Raw genomic sequence first — 9,806 nt, 5'->3', positions numbered from 1 at the left:
ATGTTCCTTAAACATAATGTGTGTCTTCAGACTCCTGTACCTCTTCTCTGGTGGTAGTAATGAGACAAGGGCATGTCTTGAGTGATAGGGTCCTTAATAATGGATGTTGCCTTTCTGAGGAATCTTCTTTTGAAACATCCCTCAATACTGCGGAGGCTAGTACCTATGATGGCGCTGGCCGAGTTTGTAACCCTCTGCAGGAGCTTAATACTTGTTTTCTTATGATCGCAAGATCCTGTTGGACATTGGCAGTGTTGTGTGCAGCCAGTCCCATTCATTGGTTTATTGGCGAGTGGCAGGGGAGCTGCGTGGCCTCGGTCACAGCAAGGATTAGGCCTCAGGCTGCAGGGTCGCCTGGTTGCAGTTGCCCAGCATGAGGTGTCAGAGTCGGGCACTTCACTAAAGTACTGGAGGCGGCGTGGTGCAGCGCCCAAGTTGGAATCGGTGCTGCTCCCAGTGTTCGCTCGGCAGAAGACAAGCTGACTTGTATTTGACTGCAGTCTGCTGCAACATTCATGGACTCGGACTTGGACTATATTTCTTTGTGTGACTGTATGTTTACTGCTATCTTATATGTGCGAATTTATCTATACACGGATGCTCCGGATGGCTCTTGACGTGAGTTGGCAACAGCACATGACGAACGTTGAGCTCTATAACAACCTACCGATGCTCGCCACTAAAATCGAGGTGAGAAGACTGTAACTAGTGGGGCACTGTCTACGCCACCCCGAGCTACCTGCCAGCCTAGCCATCATATGGGAGCCCAAGCACGAGAGGATGAACCCTGGGCGCCCTCCCAAGACTATGGTCAACACGCTCCTAGAAGACAGCGGCGCAGCTAATGTAGATGAACTGAACACACTGATGAGGAAGAGGGAGAAGTGGAGAGTCCATCATCGTGCCTGACGCCGGCCCCTTAGGCCTGAGTCGACATAGTAGTAGTTATATGTGCGATATGTGCCGTGTGCTGGGAATGGCCGTTGGCACTGTGTTTTGCACCTTTGGCCCCAGAGTAACGTTATTTCCTTCAGCTGTATTCATGTATCGTTGAATGACAATTAAACTTGAAATTGAAATTAAATAAACAACTTGAATCTGTAGTTAACAGCCAGATCTAATATCCTAATTGAAATCAGCAAACAAGCCAACTCCAGCGGCAGGCAGGGCCCCATTCCTGAGAAATAGTCGTAACAGAACTGCTTGTAAACTGGAAATGAACAAAACCAAAGCAGTGCGTGGGTAATGACCACGGAAACAGCTGTGATGGGACAGCCAGCAGACGCAGGGAGAGAAGCCACCACCCGGTTTCACTCAGTGAGTAACTACGTGAGGCTGCTCAGCCTTAGGAACTCTTCTCGACTCCACTCAGCCCTGGATGGGGGGTGAGTCTGGGGGAGAGAAGGCAAGTGGAGATGTCTAATTCCTAACTGGTAGAAAATGCCTGCAGCCCTGCAGCAGATGCCTGATTCATCCCCATACATCCTGAGTGTATCCCAGATCAGATCCCACTTGGTCCAGAATCCCAGTGTGAATCCCACTCTGCTGCTGAACACTATGGTGAAGTCAGTAGAGAGTGCAGCCAGTCATTTTGGGTTTTCTGTGTTTGTATGTTAGTCCCAAAGCCCAACCACATTTAAAAAGAGAAATGTCAAATGGTCCCGGCAAAATACAGACCATTATGAAGCTGTTTCCTATAGTCAATTCATCATTCTTTGTAGAAAAAGATAAGGGCAACAAGCTAAAAATGGAAGCAAGTAGTCAGTAGCTATCATAAAATAAAATAAATGGAACATGGGCTGGAGGGTTTGCCTTGGGACTGCACGATAGATGATGTGACAGGCTTTTTTGAAAAGGGACTGGTTAGATCGGGTTGCCTGGAGACAGTTGTAGGTAAGTTCTTAGCACATGTGACAAGAGGTAAGTTAAGTGATGAATAGTCAGTGGATTCACTTGTTGATAGCTAGTTCTGTTTGATGTACTTAAGCGTGATCTTTTGACAATGTGTTTACATGAACTGATGAAGATAAAATGTCATTCACGTGGCTTTGCAGAAGAATATCCAGTCATTACTTGGGTAGGAAGTTGATCGCATTTGGGAAATGGTTTTCCCGTTTCTCAGACCAGAGACAAGTTGGAGGAAGTGTTTTCAATTGCTGTCTGGTAAGATGGCAGCACACTCCGATGCGGGTCCAACCAAAGGTGCAATTGTTTGTCTTTTATGTCTATTTTAAGACCACAAGACACTGCTGATTATCAAGTGCAGTAGGGCTACCCCATCAGCAAGATACTTGATGGGGATGAAGCTGACTTATTACGTACCATAGTTATGTTGTTGCTTGAACTTGTTTTGTACCATTGTGTACCCAGGCAGTGCGCAGTCCAAAAAAAAGGTGCAAGTGACTGTCTTGGACATTTTTCTTGCGATCTCAATACCCTGTTGGACGTTGGTAATGTGGAACACTGCAAGACTGGTTCACTGCTTCATTGGAGAGACTGAAGGCAGGGGAACTGCCTTGCCTCGGTCGTGGCGAGGACTAGGCCCTCAGACAATGGGGTCTGTTACAGCCGTTCAGGAGAAGAGACGCTGAGGCGGTGCGGAAGAAAGCAGATGGTTGGAGGCTGGGCCCCTCCCATCAGTTCTTCTCTTCAGTGTTCACTCAGTGCTGTCTTCTAGTGTTCACACAGTGGAAGAACAAGCTGGACCAGGACAACATCCCATGTACCATCATTCTGCAGACTACGCCTTTCAGGGACTTTGGCTTTTTTTTTTGTGACTGTATGTCTTCTGCTATCATAACCATATGTGCTGTGTGCTGTTGGTAATGTGTTTCACACCTTGGCCCCGGAGGAACGCTGTTTCTTTTGGTTATATTCACGTATGGTTGAATGATAATTAAACTTGAACCTAGATTACAAATAGGTGATTCAGGTGAAGGAAACTGAAGTCCCAAAATCTCAATGACATTAAAAAGAATACAAGAAACAAGAAAGTCTGCAACTATTTTGGGACACAATAGAGAGAACAGCCTTTTATCATCATTGAAAGACCAAGTATCTTACAAAACCTGAATCAATTCTCCACTCACACTGTCTTAATGCTACAATTTTCAAACTCAGCTTGTTTCCATGGCTGTTAGATTTGGACATCACAATCCAAGCTAGGTTCTGATAGGTCTGTGATAAGGGCACTTCAATATCATTCTTCTGTAATGTTGCCTTAAAGAAAGAAATCAAAGACCTGGTGGCCAAATGTGCACATTTTCTGGCATGAGAAGCTGGACAGAAGTTCAGAAAATTAAACTGGAGCCTGTTTATTTTGTCCCTCATCTGAGGACACTAAGGTCACCTGCTGTGCCCCTTTAAGTGCTGTGACTAAGGTTAGCTAACTTAATTGAGGACTGAAGCCAAAGCTCCCTTCCTTCTTAAAACTCAATGCCACAATCTACAATTTCTCAGCCATGTTATCTCTCCTAAGGCCCTAGAGTTCCATAACAATGGCTTAGACTGCCTGAGCTGGCAGTCAACCTCCAGGCTATTAAACAACCTTTCCCTATCTTTTCTACAAATATGTATACATTTCAGAAATACCATTGAATTTTCACAGATCACAATTCAATGTGTGAAAAATTCCTATTGTCTTCTGGTATTTTAAGAAACTCATATCTAGAGACGTATTCCTGCTCGGTAATGATGAATGCAGCACATTGTTTTTGTCTTTGGATACCCAGCCACATAGAACCCAATGGAATGGACTTCGGATGCGGTTGTAGGTTTTCACAAATTTAATGACATAAGAGAATTTATATTTAAGATAAAAAGTGTACAACTCTTTTATTGAACTCCAAAAAAACTGAACACGAATCATGGCAAAAGCCCTTTACCTAATTATATTATTATGTTAGACCAGCTTCTTAAAGGGAAATCGCAACTCAGTGCTGGTGATTGTGAATTACAGTATGTACATTTCCACCTATTACATTACCCTGCGCAGGCTCCCCCAAGAATTCACTAAAACCAACATTATGAGCCTGTCCAGATCTCGGATGAGCCGCCTGGCTCGGGTAATGATGATTGCAGCACATTGTTTTTGCCTTTGGATACCCAGCCACGTAGAACCCAATGGAATGGACTTCGGATGCGGTTGTAGGTTTTCACAAATTTAATCCTACGTTTTATGGGTGGAGGAACGGCAGGTGCCTCTGGCTGAGCCAGAGGCATGTTTACACGCTTATGGTCATGTCGTGATGACAGTGGCATTCTCCAAACCTTGCTGGGTCAGTTTAAGGTGATCTACCAAAATACGTTCAGGTTTATCCCTCTTATCTATGATAAGAATCTTTTCTCCCCATTCCAAAACGTGGAGTGGCCCACCTTAAGGGGGGCCTAAACAGATGTTGGTGTGCATCATGGTGGACGAAAACACACGCGGTGGAATGTAGGTCAACAGAAACCCAATGTGCTGTATACCATGATGGGAGGTAGGAATAGGTGAAAAGGAATTGAATTTACTGAGGAGGGTGGAAGGCTGCTGAGAGGCCGACCAGGCAGTCATAGCGTCAGGAATAAAATCACCTGGCACACATAATTGAGAAGAGAAGATGGCGGCACGATGCAGCGCGCAGCGGCCACTCCGGAATGAATATCTGTTATTTGTTAAGTAGGATGCCGTGCACAATCCTGATTTGATGGAGACTGAAATGAGAAGCATGGAGGAACACCTGGTGAAACTTCTGAAATGCCTGTTTCACTGCCGCTGCTATGAGTGACTGGCCATGAGAGGCTATCAGCCACAACATTATATTTCCCCAAGATGTGTTATATTTGTAGCCTGGGGAAAAGTACACACTCAGGACAACAAAGACTTTTTCGGATTTTAATTCCTTTATCGGTTTTCGATGTTTAAGTGCCAGAAGAGGGTCGCAAAACAAAACGAACGAATTTACAACCAGTACTTGCCATTACAATCTCAGTTTAACTTTCAATCCACACCCTCATGTATGGACAGAAATGCGTATGCAGTATAAAAAATACTAGAACTAATACGGTACTAATACGGTAGTGGCAATCCTGAAGGAACACAATACAAGCAATATTAGAATCCCACCCACCCTGCATCTTATACATAACAGCGAGAAATGTAAGCGAATACATCTCATCTAAGACGTACATATGCGCTGAATATCCGAACAGAGACTAAACATTCACGCTACGCAGTTACATGCACAATCAGTCCTGACACAATAAAGTTAGACAAAGGGTACACTTCGGCAAAACTTTTACAAGGTATTGCCTGGTAGTTAAATTACAGGAAGACCGACCTTCTTAGATGGTGAGGAACTTGGTATAAACCTTGCTACCCAGTGTTGATTTCTTCACTCGTGGAAATCTAAAGCATCCACATTTAAAACATGTCAAATTACCAATATTCTCGATCCGCCAACAAGCATAAATGAATTCACATAGATATTGTCTAATAATGCTCATCTTTCCTCACCATGCCCAGCACACTCTGGGAGGACCCCAGTTCCAACGCCTTACCACATCTTCAGCAGAAAGCAAAATGGTCTCCCCACTATCCCGGACGTGCGTAATGACATCACCGTCTCCCTTAAAGGCACAGGCAACTATCCTGCATTACCCGGATGGATGCCTAAGTACACTTTTAACGATACTGAATGAGTTCCGATGGTCACCCGGATACATGAACTCTAATATGTAGGCAATTGGCATTGCTGCCGTGCAGGACAAGGGTCTGACAAGTCAACCGGCTGACTCACGCCTCCGACCAACTGTTCACGCACAGTATCCACAGCATAGTCTGAAATGTCAGTAGTAATGGCTATGGGTGCATTGGGGAGCAGGTGCACCAGTTGAGTCATGTTGGAAAAAGCTTGTTTGGTATCATCAACTACCCTAGTCATGTCCACTGACCAGTCAAGCACTTGATTAGGGGTATTGCCTTTAAGCGTTCTGGACAGAGGGAGCAGCTCGCGGATTGAAGTGGTGATAGAAAGTCACCATACCCGAAAACTCCTGTCATTTTTTTAGTAGTGCAGAGCAGTGAGAAATCCATAATAGCGGCTACGTTTGATGGGAGGGGTTTCGCACCTTCTGCGGAGATGCAATGGCTGAGGAAGTAAATGGTTGACAACTCAGACTGGCATTTAGCAGGGTCAATCTGTGTTGGCTTAAGTGCTCGAGAAGTGTGGAGAGATGAGATACGTGTTCAGATTTAGATGCACTGGCAACAGATATGTCATCCAGGTAAACAGAAAGAAAATCTATGTCTGTTAATACCGAGTCCATCAGCTGCTGGAAAGTCTGTATTGTATTTTTCAGCCCAAACGATTAGTGTAGAAACTCAGAGGCCAAATTTTTAGATTATGAGAACACTCAGTCCTCTTTTATTGTCATTTAGAAATGCATACATGCATTAAGAAATGATACAATGTTTCTCCAGAGTGATATCACAGAAAACAAGACAAACCAAAGACTAACACTGACAGAACCACATAACATAGAAACATAGAAACATAGAAAATAGGTGCAGGAATAGGCCATTCAGCCCTTCGAGCCTGCACCGCCATTTATTATGATCATGGCTGATCATCCAACTCAGAACCCCGCCCCAGCCTTCCCTCCATACCCCCTGACCTCCGTAGCTACAAGGGCCATATCTAACTCCCTCTTAAATATAGCCAATGAACTGGCCTCAACTGTTTCCTGTGGCAGAGAATTCCACAGATTCACCACTCTCTGTGTGAAGAAGTTTTTCCTAATCTCAGTCCTAAAAGGCTTCCCCTCTATCCTCAAACTGTGGCCCCTCGTTCTGGACTTCCCCAACATCGGGAACAATCTTCCTGCATCTAGCTTGTCCAATCCCTTTAGGATCTTATACGTTTCAATCAGATCCCCCCTCAATCTTCTAAATTCCAATGAGTACAAGCCCAGTTCATCCAGTCTTTAAACATACAGTTACAGCAGTGCAAAGCAATACCATAATTTGATGAAGAACAAACCAAGGGCACGGTAAAAAAAGTCTCAAAAGTCCCTGAGTCAATCGACTCCCGAGTCCCCGATAGCAGGCGGCAAAAGGGAGAAACTCCCTGCCATAAACCTCCAGGCACCGTCGACTTGCCGATGCCTTGGAAGCAGCCGACTACAGCCGACACTGAGTCCATCCGTCTGAAAACTTCGAGCCTCTGACCAGCCTCTCCGATACAGCCTCCCGAGCGCCATCCTCTGCCAAGCGCCTTTGACCTCACCCCGGCCACTGAAACAAGCAAAGCCGAGGATTTCAGGGCCTTCTGCTCCGGAGATTCCGGTTACCACACAGTAGCAGCGGCAGCGAAGCGGGCATTTCAGAAGTTTTCCAGTTGTTCCTCCATATTCTTACGTCCGTCTCCATCAAATCAGAATTGTGCACGGTCCCCTACTTGACAGATAACAGATATTCATCACCGAAGAGGCCGCGCGCGCCGCCGTTGCGCTGCCATCTTCTCCTCCTCCAAATGGGGTTATCACAACTGTTTAGGGAATGTCCTCCAAGCACCCAGGCACCTGATGGTAGCCGCGAACTAGATCAACGTTGGAGAAAATTAACTTTCTGGCTAAACGTGTTGGAAAGTCTAGGATGTGTGGGATCCAGTAACGATTGGGGGTGATGGTCTCGCCAAGGTGTCAGCAATTACCACATGGGCGGCAAACACCTTTGGACTTAGGGGTCATATGGAGGTGTGAAGCCCAGGAACTATTCAATCAGCCTTCACAGTTGCCGGTTTTTCTGGGTCCAGTCTATGTGCGAGGGCATGGATTGGTTGGCTAGTTGTGGGAATGTGCTGCTCGACCGCATGTTTTGTGACTGTAGTGGAGAATGTGGGCTTGGTGAGGTTTGGGAATTCGCCCAGAGTTGAGTAAACTCACATGTGGTGGTGCATGCACATGACAGATTTGTTGCGGGGAACTTATTGGGAAGCAGTCCTTGAGATCTACAAGTTTTTAAGATCAACTGGTAGTCCTTGGGTACACAGGGAAAGGAGGAAGAATACTGCACTGCTGACTAGTTGAGTGTAGACTATCAGCCATTTTAGCAAGCTCCCTATAGTCCTTCACCAGTGCGTTAGCGAAAGCTGTGCAAACTTGATCAGGCACTGCTGCATGAAGGATTCTGTAAAAATAAAACAAGGATGGTGATTTCCCCGGAGAGACAGTGTGTGGTCCATTAGCTCCGACGGCTTAGCATCGGTGAGGCTGGGCAAGGAGAGCAGCTGTTTGTGTGCTCAGACTCTGATCGTCCAGAAGTCTGTAAAAGGTGAGTTTTCAATGATTGATAGTTATTGTGTTCAAGCTGGTGTTCAAGTAGCCTCACCGCTCTTGCAGCCGAGGATTTTCTGAGCAATGCTACCACTTACTAGAATTTGATGTGATTTCTCGCAGCGCGAATTGGGTCTCGGCTTATCAAGCCAAATTTGGTATTTTGCTTCCAAAACTCTAACAATTTCAAAGCAATTGAGTTGGCCGACTTGTTCAATAACTCTGGAATCATCGTAGAGCATTGGGATCACCAATGTAGGTTTTTGCAAATGAAGTGACATGAGACCTTTCAACGTTCAAGAACAAAATGTAAAATTCATTTATTGAACTCCAAAAAACTGAACATCCTTTACGTAGTTACATCATCATGTCAGACCAGCCTTTTAAAGTGAAACCCCAACTCAATGTTGCTGATTGTGAGTTATGTGCATTTCAACAATTATGTTAGCCTACACACCAAACAATGCATTGTCCACTATAGCTATCGTCATCCCTGCTGCCAACAAGAAGTGAATTCTCAGCACAACATGATTGTGATTTGGGGAAGGTTTGAAAACGAAAGTAACTCTCAACTGTTTTCAATTCAAAACTTTTGCAAGGAATGACTAAGAAAAAAATGAAAATAACACAGATTGCATCAGATCCATGGATAGAGTGTAATGATATATTTTTCATTTTTACTTTAGTAATAATATATCTATCCTCCGCAGTTTTCTGGCAGGTTTCAATGAATTTCCTCATTGGTACTGTCAATTCTAAGAAGGATGCAGCTGACATCTCTTCAAAATTAAACACTCTGTGAAGTATGTTCCTGGAATCCAAAATGGAATGGAGTATATAATGCAAATTTTGTCTGAACTAATTATTTGAAAGAAACCATTTAACTTCTGATTACTGTCTGTTACTTAACTGATAACTTCCTAATTCACATGTGCTTCACAGATAGTGGCCATTGACAGTGATTATAGGGTTGATATTTTGCTCCTTGCCATTACACTAAAGTAGATTGCGAAGAAACGGGATTGAAAAATCAGGTGCCTTAATTTCTTTTGACCTAAACCCTTTCTTTCCCCACCAGACCCCCATGATCTCTCAGCCAGCTGCATAACTGACTGAAGAGCAATTTCACACATTACATGCAAGATCCTTGTGAAGGAAGCTAAAGTGATTAAGAATATGCAAATGATGCCCGACATAATATCTCACATCCACATCTTCATTCACTGTTCCTCTTTCAAGCCTGTTTTGAATATGCATTGGGGAACCTGCAGCAGCGAAAGCCCATTTTGCAAAGGAACCATTTAACACAGTGCCTCTCAGCCTCTTCAGATAATAGTACAGAACTATGGCATAAAAGAGGCTGGGAATACGGGCTTTAATTGATCATGAGTGAAAAAATGATTTTTTTTCCTTAAAATGTTCTCAATGATTTAATATTTCATTATTAGTTATTTTATTCAGATCAGGTTCAAATTCAAAGTAAATTTGTT

Source organism: Mobula hypostoma, chromosome 27 (genome assembly GCF_963921235.1).
Source record: "Mobula hypostoma chromosome 27, sMobHyp1.1, whole genome shotgun sequence".
In the NCBI taxonomy this organism is placed as follows: domain Eukaryota; kingdom Metazoa; phylum Chordata; class Chondrichthyes; order Myliobatiformes; family Myliobatidae; genus Mobula; species Mobula hypostoma.
Note: the sequence above shows the minus strand (reverse complement) of the source record.